Here is a 12,020-nt window from a genome sequence, read left to right on the forward strand (position 1 = left end):
AACAGATACTTACATATGTAAGAAAACAATATCCCACATCTTATTAACTTATAAAAATAATTTCTTAACAATAAAATCCTGGATTGTTTTGGCACGAAAATCCTAGTGATTGTGTACAAAAGCTTGGTAAGATTTAAGGACAAATGCAATAATATCACTTATTATTTAAATATATTTATAACAAAATGCCCGACCCCTTTTTACTTTTTGATAACATTGCTGGCCCAACCCAACATTATAATTAGAATCAGCCCATCAAAATCGTGTATTTCGAGAAAGTGCAAATGGCCTGTAATTTTTTAGGAAATAAAATAAATGGGCCACATGGATGCTACATTATTTGTTCACCCAGCCCAGCTAATGGCTATAATGCAAAAAAGAGATTAAATTGACTGTAAATTCTACCGCGCAAAAAAAAGACTGTAAATTCTGAAAAAATGGGTTGAATACATGCCACATTTTTGGAGGCTGAAATGTGGGCCAATAGGTCGAAGCCAACGCAAGTCGTTGTCAATTTAGTCAACAAATGATTCTGACATGTTAGCCGTTGGATTTACATCCAACGACCGGCATCCATCTTCAATCTCTCGTCTTCTTCCTCCAGCGCCGCTGGGACCACCTCCCGCCTCCTGCTGTTAGCAGCTCTGCTTAGCACGCTTCGCTATGAAGCGCTACTCCACTGTTGGCCAGGCGATCCTCCACCCCTCCACACCTCCTCTTCTTCTCCACCGACTACCGAACCACACCGCTCTAGAACCAGTTAACCCTCGTACATCTCTCCGTCTGCGACTCTACTCCCGCGTCTTCCCATCTCCGGATCATTGATGTCCGGGGCCTCGCTGTCATCCACCACCTTGGATGCGCTCGATGCAGCGTGGTCAACATGGTCAACGAACGACACCATCAGAAGTAGACTGTGCATGGAGAGGCTGACAGCTGGGTCCACGACCGCACACAAGGAAATGCCTCCTTATTACATGCAAAATAATGATTCCTCCACCTGATATCTGGGACCCACCAGAAGGCCTCTGTATTTTGTGAAAAAAATGTGCAACCGCTGACAAATCAGACCCAACAGCTATCTTCGCACGCAAGGAAGTGCCTCCTTATTGTGCACAAAAAAATGAATACTCCCCTGCCAGCTGGAACCCAGCATAGTGGGAGGCTGACTTGTGGGCCTACCAAGTTGATGAGGCCGGAGGGCTTTGTCAATTTAGTCAATATGAACGATTCTGGCTCCTGTTACCGTACAATGTTCATCCAACAGCCGTAGTGCTTCTTCAACCTCTGGTCTTCGTGCTCCAGCCGCCCAAACCAGCACCGGTCGTGCCGCGTGCTCCTGCCTCCCGTGGCCGGTTGTGATACCGCAGAGGCCTCACCGCCCCCTACTACGCCCACAGCTGGCCAGGCCATCCCTCTACTCACCCACACCCCCTGTTATTCTGCGGCAACGGCAGCCTCACACCGCAGCCGAACCAGTGAACCCTCGTACTCCTCTTTGTGTGGGCATCCACTGCCGCGTCTTCCCCGGCTCCACGTCATACCCTTCCTAGGCCTCGCCGTCGTCTACCGCCGTGGTGCTCTCGGCACAGAGTGGTCAATGTGGTCAACGACCGACTTTCATCGGAAGAGTACTATGCGTGGAGAGGCTGACAGCTGGGTCCATGGCGGCCGCAAGGAAGTGCCTCCTTATTACGCGCAAAATAATTATTACTCCACCTGACAGTAGGGACCCACCGGATAGGCCACCGTATTTCGCGAAAAAAACGTTCCCCCCTGACTGCTGGGACCCACTAGCTACACCTTCGCACGCAAGGAAGTGCATCTGGGCCAAAAAAAATGATTCGCCCCCCTGACTCCTGGGACCCACCAACTACATCTTTGCACGCAAGGAAGTGCGTCAGAAAAAACCGATTCACCCCCTGACTGCTGGGACCCACCAGCTACATCTTCACACGCAAGGAAGTGCGTCCGAAAAAATTATTCGCCCCCCTGACTGCTGGGACCCACCAGCTACATCTTCGCATGCAAGGAAGTGCCTGACAGTCGGGACCCACCTGGTCGAAGCGTATGTAGCCTTGTCATTCTGGTCGCGAATGTGTACGTACATACTGGTGGATGTAGAGGCGCGCACGTGTCGTAGTAGAGGCGCGCACGTGTCGTAGGCGGGCACGTAGCATGTACACGTACGTACATCGGCCAGTGTGCAAGAAAGAAAATACGGCCACGTATGTGTACATACAGGCGGGGTCTCGAACGCCTACTCGCGCATACGTATGGCCAGGGATCGTGTACATGGCTAGGTCGGAACGGAGAAACAACGTCGTCGTCGTGTTCATGGGGAGCCAACCGTCTGGGTCAGAACAGAATGCATCGTCGTGTTCATCGGGAGGGCTTGGACGGAACTTGCGATGGAAACGAGGCCTGGCGTATCGCAGAACGGAGGAAAAGGCCTTGTGTTTGACCGGCCACATTCGAAACAGGATCCTGTTCATCGGGAGGGGTCCAGCGTACCGCAAAACGGAGGAAATGGACCTCCTACGGTCGAAACGGGGGTCCTGTTGATCGGGAGGGGTGTGGCGTACCGCAAAACGGACGAAACAGACTTGTTGGAGTGCTACGATCAAAACAGGGGTCCTGTTCATCGGGAGGGGTGTGGCGTACCACAAAACGGCTACTGTTCATCCACCGTCGACCTCCTCCAGCATCCACGGGCTCCTGTTCATCCAGCCTCCACCGCGCGCTACTCCACCGCTACTGTTCAACCACCCCTCCACGGGCTCCTGTTCAACCACCCCTCCATGGGCTACTATTCATCCTCCCCTCCACTGGCTACTGTTCATTGTCACGACCGGTTTTCCAATAAAAATATTTATTGAGAAACCAATCTTTTGAGTCCAGTATGAGAGAAATCCTCCTCACTGGTAGACAATTTCTTGATACAATAAGCCAGTAGCATAAAATATATTACAGGGTTGAACTACGGTTGCTCAACCAAATTATTACAAGCACGCCAATAATTATACATAATGGCGGACATGACACAGTGGTGTGGAGGCATACTACTGACTCGAGGATAGGGCAATGGTGGAAAAACACAGCGGGGAGAGAAATACAAGACTCTAAGTCTATCATCTCATCGAGCGTCGAGGTGAGGCTCGATGAATTTATTTGGTAGCGGAAGCGGATATAAAACAGTGACCAAATACAGGGTCGCACGAGACTGACTGGGACTCCTCTAAGTGTCGGACTCGCTATCGAACTCTTCATCCATGAAATCGCCTTCGTCAGCATCTGGCCAAATCAACAAGCCAGTGAGTACTTTGAAAGTACTCGCAAGACAGTTCGGACATAAGATATAACAAATGCGTGCATGGATGCGTCATGAATATATATTCACCAATGTTCATTCAAAATTATCATAACAAGGTAAGTAAAAGGGAAACGGCGGTAGTCCGCCTGAAATCCCAACAGAGCATAAATAATTTCCGATCGGGTGTCTGAAGCGACGCCTCGAAAGGTGAACAAATAAATATAAGGAAAAAGATGCCACAGTCGGGCGTCTTAGCGACACCACATAAAGGGCTTTAAAAGAAATACCTCAGTCGGACGTCGGGGCGACGTCACAGAAAGGGCTTTAAAAGAAATGCCACAGTCGGACGTCGGGGCGACATCACAGAAAGGGCTTTAAAAGAAATGCCACAGTCGGATGTCGGGGCGACATCATAGAAAGGGCTTTAAAAGAAATGCCACAGTCGGACGTCGGGGCGACATCACAGAAAGGGCTTTAAAGGGCAGATAAACAATAATCATAATAAACTTTTAATTCATAAGAATAAAAGGGTTAGTCCATCCACAGGAATATCATTTAACCGGAATTATCACTCATGCGAAACACCGGAGTCTCTGTCATCAACACTGTCATTGTTAGGACAAGATAATACGAATTTGGACATGGAATTGATGATTTGGAGGGATATATGACTCTGCAGAGTTTGTACAAAATTATTCCCACAACCAACAGATTTCTGTAGTCACGAAGGACTGGTTCCGTTTACGGTATTTCGGAAGAAAACACAGCTAACCAGTACACACCCATCATACCTCTCGATGCTAGGAATCGCCCTAGACATCGTCCAAGAAAAACTTTTGAGACGGGGAGATCACAATCTCGAATAGCATGGGATCAAATTTATATACGCGCGCTCTAAGGGGTGCCCCCCTCTCGGTCCCAACCGGAAACACCCATGCCCCCTGACCGGATGACTGGCTTTAATCCAGGGCCATGGAACCATCATCACGGCCTCTCCTCTTTGGTGTGTACCATGAAAGCGGTTTGCAACTTACTAAACCGTATTCCTTGCGGAAAACATGTGTTAGTACATGGAAGGAAATGAGAGGTACTGGACCGATACGGTTTGACGCTGAAGTCACATAGTCTGGCGTAAGACTGGCATGCTACAACACTGCCATCTTACCCATCCTCATGCCAACACATGGCCATTCATATTCACATTCATCCACGTATGGATCATCGAACTCACTTACCTCATTATCACATAAAATAACGTTCATCGATATGCTTCTCAACATGCCATGAAACTCACTAAATGCAAAACATGCCAAGACACTCATCATATCAAAAGTTCAAACATGCTTGCCTGGTTCGGAGTAGTCGGAGCCTAGCTCGGTGAAGTTCACGGCTCCGTCACCTCCCTCGGTATCTATGGTATAAAGAAAATATATGCGCTATCGTGAATACCAAGGAGTGCACAGAAAGTACTTCAAATAATTTTCAAATAAATCTGATAAAAAACTAGACAAAATTTTAAAGAGAACAGAAGAAGAATCAACCAAAAATACTTTTCTGCTTAAAAGTTATAAAGGTTTTTGTCCAGGGACTCATCTGTAATGAAACAGAAGTTTTCTAGGGGCTAGTTTATAAAAACAAAAAGCGCTTCGGTAGCGACTACGCCAGCCCAGAGGAAAGACGTATTTTGCCCGAAGGCGCTTCCAGAAAGCGGTTCGATAGAAAGGGCAGAGAGGCTGACGGTGGGGTCCCACTCGTCAGGTTCAAATGTTCAAATGGGGCGGCAGAGTTCGCCGGTGCCCGAGAGCCGCGGTGGTCGCCGACGGCGATCCACGGCGAGGCAGAGAGATCGGATGGTACCTCCGTGCTCAGGGCACCCTTCCGCATCGGTTGATGGTGGTGGAGGCGGTCGGCGAGCACCACGTCGACGGCGAGCTTTGCTCCGGCGGACGGCGGCTCGGGTGGTCGAGGGGCTCGTCGGAGAGGGCTGCAAGGGTTAAATTGAAGAGGGGGTTATGATCCTGGTAGCTAGAGAGGGTAACGAACGGGGTTTGGGCGCCGGAGACGGCCTCAACGGAGCGAATCGAGGTGGCGGCCGAGGCGGATCGGGGCGGCCGGAGTTGGGGTAGGAGACCTCCTCGAGGTCCTCCGAGTGGCCTGGCGTGGCGCTGGTGCGGAGTGGGGATGAGGCGTGCGCGAGGTTGAGCTCGGGGGCCCTTTTTATAGGCGGCCCGAGGCGGTTGCCGTGAACGGGGTCTCCGGCGAGCGATTACGGTGGCGCAGTGCTCGGTCGGGGGTGGTTAGGGAGTCGAGCACCGTCGTGGGAGTCTACTGGGTCCGTTTTGGTGCTAATCGAGCTGGATTAGAAGCTTAGGGCAGGCTTTGGTCGGAACGGGACGGCGCAGGTCTGTTGGCGGCAAAGAGCGCGTCCAGGGCTGTTGGGCCACGACGACGGTGCAGCGGGGGTGTGCTGGCGTGCATGAGGCCACGCGGAGAGCCAGGGAGCGCTGGGCGGCGCGGAATGGCGTTGCGCCGCCGTTCTTGCCCCCTGTCAGCCGTCACGGGAGGTCCCGACGCCGCGGAAGACTCCGGCGAGGGCGGGCCATCGTGCCACCGACGCCAGGAAGAGGCCAAGTGAGTGTGTGGTGCTCCAGACAGTAGGAAGAGGCGGAGAGAAACGTGCCAAAGGCACTGTGAGCGCGTGAGAGGAACTGACGAACGCACACGACACTGAATCTGAACTTTTCTGAATTTTTGAACAGTAACAGTGCCCGCAAGGTGTTCGACAGAATGAAAATGGCATCTAGGAATTTTTCCTTGAGCTGATACTTGGTGGAGTGGCTTCTCATTGATCAAATAGGTTGCCTGAATTTTGGTGGAATTTTTGGAGTAGTGTAGATATGAATTTCATCAAATTTGGCAAATCTGGTCCAAACTTGCAGAGGCTGAATTTTGAAAATTTTGAAAAGAGAAGGAGTGGATCAAGATGGTTCTGGGTTGTGGGTACAAAGGACTATCCAGGGGAGTTGGTTTGAGGTCAAAACTCAAATGCAATATGGCTTGCTTTGAAAATCATTTGGGCTTAAGATAATTTTCAGAATTGATTTGAGGGGGAAAATAATTAGAATAAAATCCAAAACTTGTTTGGATTAGCTGGGACAGAGAACTTAGGTTGATCACAAGGTGTAGGGGAGATTTTGGAGGATTTTACCACATGGGAACAATGCAAAGTCAAGGGTGGTTCCAAGATATGAAAATCCCCAAATTTTCATAGAGCTTCATTTTAAAAGAAAACAATTTAAACTCAAAAATAAATTTGAGAGAGAACCAACAGAGAGGAAGTTCGAAAAGATCAACCACCAAAGTTTGAAAATAAAATCCTTGCCAAGGAAAAAGGAAGTTTTTAAGTGGAAGGTTTTTCTGAAAAGAATTTTTTTTAAATAGCCTCTCCTCAAAAACCACAAAGTTTTTGATAAAAACCAAATAAAATTTTTGGAGTGTCACATTCATCCAGCCCTCCACGTTGTCATCCTGTTCATCCAGCCCTCCACGGGGTCATGTTCATCCAGCCCCAACCGGCTCGATCGATCGGGGTCCTGTTCATCTAGAGGCAACGCCACGGGGTCCTGTTCATCCACCCCCACCGCTCACTGTTCATCCAAACCCCCCTCAACACTCACTGTTCATCCAGAGGCAGCATCGATCGTTTAGTTAGCAGCAGTAGCGAAGGAATCACTTGATCGGGTTCAGTTAATAGCCATCGATCGATCGCTCGGGTTCAGTAACGTGTAGCCTGCAGTGCAATTGCTCGGGTTCAGTTAGAGCCAATGCCTCACACACACGCGCGTACGATTACAAGAGAAACGCGCATCGCTCGGCCCCGGGCCACCCACTGTAATCGAGAACTTCCCGAAATTTTCCTCGCCCTCGCTTCTACCACGGTTTTTTCTGTCATGGACGGCCCAAAGAATGTCATGCAGCTGCGTCTCCGGCCCGCCCAGGATGAAAAGCCCATTTTCTGTCATGATTTTTTGTCATAGAAGTAGGATCCCACCACATCTATGATGATACCGGGTTTTGTCACAATTATCGTCATAGAAGTGTCATAAGTATGACCGATTTTTTTTCGTTTGGACCAAAATGTCACGGATGTGTCTTTTTTTGTAGTGTTATATAGACACCAGAGGGGGCTAGGGTTACACAGAGTCGGTTATAGAGAAGGAGATCTACATATCCGAATTGCCAAGCTTGCCTTCCACGCAAAGGAGAGTCCCATCCGGACACGGGACAAAGTCTTCAATCTTGTATCTTCATAGTACAACAGTCTGGACAAAGTATATAGTCCGGCTGTCCGAGTACCCCCTAATCTAGGACTCCCTTAGTAGCCCCTGAACCAGGCTTCAATGACGATGAGTCCAGCACGTAGATTGTCTTTGGCATTGCAAGGCGGGATCCTTCTCCGAATACTCCATAGAAGATTTTGAACACGAGGGTCATGTCCGGCTCTGCAAAACAAATTCCACATACCACTGTAGAGAGAACAATATTTCACAAATCTAATCTGCTGACAACATTTCGTAGCATGACATCACGCCACGGTCCGGTCACTACTCGAACCGTTTTTCACAACAAGCTACTGCTCATATTTTCTTGGCACGTCTTGTCGAGGCAGAGATCATGTCCCCTTATTGTGGGATTCTCATCAATACGGGCATGGGTAACCCAACCGTGCCATCAATCGTGGCACTTGGGGAATAAGCAATTTTAACGGGCAAGAGGGAGGCACACAGTGTATACCGCCTTTATAAAGAGATAGGGATTCCACCTTTTTTACCCACGCCTTCTTCCTCCTTTGCTCATCCATTCTCGCACTCTCAAGCTCCAGCGCCCAAGTTCTCACCTTCTCCGTAAAGCCATTTCAGACATGTCCGGAGCGAGAGGCAAGTGGATGGCCTCCTCCATTATGGAGGAGGACATTACGAAGCTTCGGGAGGCCGGATACTTAATCACAGACATCACGCACCGGCTACCAGATGAAGGGCAGATCATCCCCACTCCAGAACCCCACGAGAGGGTGGTATTTCTCCCCCACTTCGTCCGCGGACTGGGATTTCCCCTCCACCCGTTTATCCGCGGGCTCATGTTTTACTATGGGCTAGATTTTCATGATCTGGCCCCAAAATTCATCCTCAACATCTCGGCGTTTTTCGTCGTGTGCGAGGCCTTCCTCTGCATCAAGCCCCACTTTGGCCTGTGGCTGAAGATCTTCAACGTGAACCCAAAGATAGTGGGCGGCCAGCAAGCGGAGTGCGGAGGCGCCATGGTGGGAAAGATGCCCAACGTTACCTGGCTCGAAGGCTCCTACATGGAGACCGTGAAGGGGTGGCAATCGGGGTGGTTCTACATCACCGAGCCGCACGAAGCCAACTGGGCAGCGGCCCTCAAATTCCGATCCGGCATCCCCATGCGGCTGACCTCCTGGGAAAAGAAGGGCTTAGCCTGGGGTGCACCTGCGGAGCTGACCGGACTCCAGAACTGTATCAAAAATATGATAGGCAAGAAGATCAAGCTTGTCAACGTGGTCCAGGTCATGCTCTTCCACCAGATCCTCCCGTGTCAAAGAAGGGCATTCAATATGTGGGAGTTAGATTCGGCCAAACACCAGACGCTGCGAGAGCTCTTCAACACGACGGACAAAGATGTCTGGAAGGTGCTGTTCAAGGCCGCCGAAGTACCTCCTCCCACCACCGAGGACCGCGGACTCAGCGCAAAGCACCCCGCCAATCCGGTAAGCTATGTATATTTCACGAGATGTGCCTTTCCCAGTATGTTCGAAGGAGGAGTATAAGCCACCATGCTGATTTAACAGGACTATGTGGCAACAGCGGAGCAGATCGACTGTCCGGCTCCGCTGCCTGAAGGTCCAGCAACCACTCTCCTGACGGAGATGCTGGTTTCGGCACCTTACAAGGTGCCGGAGAAGAAGGCCACAGGGCCCAGGAAAGGTCTTCGGCGCAAGGCTGTATCAGACACATCGTCCGAAGACGCCGAGGCGCCCTCCTCCAACAAAGAGGAGGAGCAGGAAGAGGAAATTCCTCCCCCAACCAGGGAGGAGAAGAAAAGGAAGGCCGCCCATCTGGGGAGGCCGAAGGGTCCAAGAAGGGAAGGACCCTCCCTCCGGACCAATCCACAATAGCCGCCTACAGCAACGAGGAGTGGCTGCCCAGGGACAAGCCCCAAGCGAAGTCGTGAGTATCCGGACACTATAATGCTTCCGGTATGTTTTCGCTTTATTGCTTCTTATCATGTTAAACATGATCATGCAGTCCGTCCAAAGCCCACATCTACGTATCCTCCTCCCCCCGGCCACCTCCCAACGGCCACCTCCCCCTGGCCACCTCCCAACGGCCACCTCCCCCCGGCCCGCGGACGACACCGAGGTGTTGTCCCAGAGGATACCGGAGCAGGGGGAGATTGTTCTGGAGACGCCCCAAGGCGAAACCCAGATGCCGGGCACATGGGGGAAAAGACCCCCATGGATCTTGACGACGGGGGCGGCAGCAACTCCGGCTCCCGGCCGGATACTGCGCCGGAACCTCGAATGGTTCCGGATTCAGGTAGGCAGCCCCTCACGAAGGAGGGTGAGCCGCCTGTTATGATGATTGTTGGTGTCAAAACCGGCGGATCTCGGGTAGGGGGTCCCGATCTATGCGTCTAGGCTGATGGTAACAGGAAGCAAGGGACACAGATGTTTACCCAGGTTCGGTCCCTCTCGATGGAGGTAAAACCCTACTTCCTGCTTGATTAATATTGAAGGTATGGGTAGTACAAGAGTAGATCTACCACGAGATCGTAGAGGCTAAACCCTAAGAGCTAGCCTATGATGGTATGATTGTAAGTGTGATCGGCCTTCTAAGGACCATCCTCTCCGGTTTATATAGACACCGGAGAGGGCTAGGGTTTACATGGAGTCGGTTACAAGGAAGAAAATATAATATCCGAATCGCCAAGCTTGTCTTCCACGCCAAGGAGAGTCTCATCCGGACATGGCCGAAGTCTTGAGTCTTGTATCTTCACGCCTCCATAGTCCAGACGATGTATACAGTCCGGCTGTCCGGATACCCCCTTATCCAGGACTCCCTCAGTAGCCCCTGAACCAGGCTTCAATGACGATGAGTCCGGCGCGCAGTCTTGTCTTCGGCATTGCAAGACGGGTTCCTTCTCCGCATACTCCAAAGTAATTATCGAACACGTAGACCGTGTCTGGATCTGCAAAATGATCTTCATATACCACCGTAGAGAGAATGATACTTCAGCTGACAACTTTTTAGACGACGTGATATGTCATTATGGCCAGGTCTTTATTCGAACCGTTTATCCACAACCAGCCACAGCGCATATTGCGAGGCGGTTTCCTTGACACGTCTTGTCAAAGCAGAAATCGTGTCCCCTTATCACGGGATTCTCATCAATACGGGTATGGGTAATCCCACCGTGCCATCAATCGTGGCGCTTGGGAAGTAAGCAATTCTCAACGGGCAAGTGGGGAGGCGCACGGCTTTTATCTCCTCTATAAAGGGATAAGATTTCCTCATTTTTACCCACACCCTCCTCCTCTTTGCTCATTCTCACCTCCCCGAGCTCCAGCGCCCTAGTCCAACTCTTCTCCGCACAGCTAAACATGTCCGGAGCAGGAGGCAAGTGGGTGGCTTCCACCATGAAGGAGGAGCACATTGCGAATCTCCGGGCGGCCGAATACTTGGACGCAGACATTGCGCACCGGCTACCGGACGCTGGGCAGGTCACTCCAACTCCGGGACCCCACGAGAGGGTCGTGTTCCTCGCCCACTTCATCCGTGGACTAGGGTTTTCACTGCACCCCTTCTTCCGCGGGATAATGTTCTACTACAGGCTAGATTTCCATGATCTGGCCCCGAATTTCGTCCTCAACATCTCGGCGTTCATCGTTGTATGCGAGGCCTTCCTCCGCATCAAGCCTCATTTCGGCTTGTGGCTGCAAATCTTCTGCGTGAAGCCAAAGATCGTAAGTGGCCAGCAAGCGGAGTGCGGAGGGGCCATGGTGGGCAAGATGCCCAATGTCACCTGGCTGGACGGTTCCTTTGCGGACACCATAAAAGGGTGGAAATTGGGGTGGTTCTACATCACCGATCCACGCGGCACCAACTGGGCGGCGGCCCCCGAATTCCGGTCTGGAACCCCTATGCGGCTCACCTCCTGGGAAAAGACGGGCCTATCCTGGGGCGAATCTACAAAGCTGACCGGGATCCAAAACTGCATCAAGAGCATGAAAGACAAGAACATCAAACTTGTCAACGTGATCCAGGTCATGCTTGTTTGCCGGATTCTGTTGTGCCAAAGACGGGCATTCAATCTATGGGAGTTCATTTCGGCCGAACATCGGATGCTCCAGAGGCTCTACGGCATGAAGCATGAAGACGCATGGAAGGCGTTGTTCAAGGCATCCGAAGTACCTCCTCCCACATCCAAGGACCGTGGGCTCCACGTCGCGCGGCCTCCTGCTGAGGTGAATTCACCGGATTCTGTTCTTCCCAATATATTCAAGAGGGAGCCTCAAGTAATTGTGCTTATTTGTTCAGGATTATGTGGCGATAGCGGAGCAGATTGACTGTCCGGCTCCGCTGCCAGAAGACCCGGCTGATGCTCTCCTGACGGAGATGATGGTCCCTGC

The sequence above is a fragment of the Triticum aestivum genome, chromosome 5B, assembly GCF_018294505.1.
Source record: "Triticum aestivum cultivar Chinese Spring chromosome 5B, IWGSC CS RefSeq v2.1, whole genome shotgun sequence".
In the NCBI taxonomy this organism is placed as follows: domain Eukaryota; kingdom Viridiplantae; phylum Streptophyta; class Magnoliopsida; order Poales; family Poaceae; genus Triticum; species Triticum aestivum.